Consider the following 1,850-nt stretch of genomic DNA (forward strand, 5'->3'; position numbering starts at 1 on the left):
AGCAAAATCACCAATTTCGCAGCTACTGTTCACGACAGCAAAACTGAAGCTGCAGGCCACCAAATCCAACTCTGTCAGTTTCTAATCAAAGATTGAGATGAAGATAATATGCTGTCCAAAAATCAGCTCAATCGGACAAGAAACGAAGCGGGAATCGCAATTTGAAGTTGGCTATTATGGCTGAATTTGGACTGCGAAAATCTCTATTTTTCTCTTTTTTTGGCTGCTGAAAAACTCTCTTGTATGTCTGAAAATAAGACCTAAAAATAGGTTTATATTTGCCTCATAAGAATGGGCCTATGGGCAAAAATGGGTTGGTCCAAATTGGGCTTTTATTTATCCACATAGGAAGGGAAAAAGACCCATAACCCAACACTTATAGCACTATTCCCATGCCAAAGCCAAATTAATCCATATATTCAGTTTTCCAAGCAATTAATCAATTTAGGTATTGGAATCACTTTAACCGCGAGCTTGTCAGCTTTCAGTAAAATAAAAGAACTCCCAAATGTTGAAAGCTTAAGCTTTGCTCCTTTCTCTGATGGCTCTGATGACAAATTGCAGTTAAGTCAGTAGATGATTTCACGTATTTTATTCTTCTGTAAAGTCCCGTGGATCAAAAACAGTGATGGTAAGGATAAAATAATAGAGTTACCAGGATTGCCACCACTTAGTCCCATTGATTTTCCTTCTTTTGTGTTTGACAACGTGGAGGGATCCAATAGGGCAGTTAAGTCTATAAAGAGGCAAATTGAGATGTTGAGTAGTGAAGAAAATCCAAGAGTTCTGGTGAACACTTTTGATGCTTTGGAATCTGATGATTTGAGAATTATGAAGCATGTGACTATGTTGGGAATTGGGCCTCCAATCCCTTTATTTATTGATGATAATACTCTCCGAGCTGATATGATTGAGATTAGTTCGAATAATTATATGGATTGGTTGAACTCAAAGGACAAGGGATCAGTTATCTACATAGAATTGATAGTTATTCTGAAATTTCAAGGCAATTGATGGAGGAGATTGGTCATGGATTGTCGAAATGTGGGAGACCATTTTTCTGGGTGATTAGGGAAGGACAAGATCGGGATAAGATGGAGACAAGTTGAGTTGTAGAGACAAACTTGAAAAACCGGGGAAGATAGTGAGTTGGTGCTCGCAAGTGGAAGTTCCGAAACACCCTTCTGATGGTTATTTTTTGATTTACTGTGGATGAAATTCAACTTTAGAGAGCATAGCATCTAAGGTACCTATCGTGGCATTCCCACTCTGGAACAATCAAGTTTGTAATGCAAAACTCATTCAAGATATTTGGAAGAATGGTGTTAGAGTTAATATTAGTGAAGGTGGTGTCGTAAAAAGAGATGAGTTCAATAGATGTATCACGATTGTGATGGGGGGCGGTGAAGAAGGGAAAAAATTAAGAAGAAATGTCAAGAATTGGAGTGATTTAATTAAGGAAGCTATGAAGGAAAATAGTACTTCAAGTGTGAATCTCAAGACTTTTGGGAATGAGATTTTACTTGGTCATAATGAGTACTAAATCACTTATGAATAGATGACTTCAATAATAAAGCAAGTAACCAATAAGAGTTTTTTTTCATTTCAGAAAAATAGTGTATTTCTTCGAATTTATTCATAAAGGATTTATTTTCTTTGTTTCTGAAATACTTATATTAATTCTTTCTTACTTTAAATTTTTATTTTTTTCATTGATAATATTGTTCCACTTTTAGTTATTTTAAGAATATTATGTTAATTTATTTTTAAAAAAAAGTGTCCTTTAATTTATATATTTTTTAAAAATGTACACACATGACAGACTATGTGCACAAACATAAAAAATTTAA

At 34.5% G+C, this 1,850-nt stretch overlaps 1 pseudogene; it reads left to right on the forward strand.

The window, feature by feature from the left end:
* Positions 1 to 576: 576 nt before the first annotated feature.
* LOC107023942 lies at positions 577 to 1,543 on the forward strand (annotated as a pseudogene).
* The last annotated feature ends 307 nt before the right edge of the window (positions 1,544 to 1,850 follow it).

The sequence above is a fragment of the Solanum pennellii genome, chromosome 1 (genome assembly GCF_001406875.1).
Source record: "Solanum pennellii chromosome 1, SPENNV200".
Lineage (NCBI taxonomy): Eukaryota > Viridiplantae > Streptophyta > Magnoliopsida > Solanales > Solanaceae > Solanum > Solanum pennellii.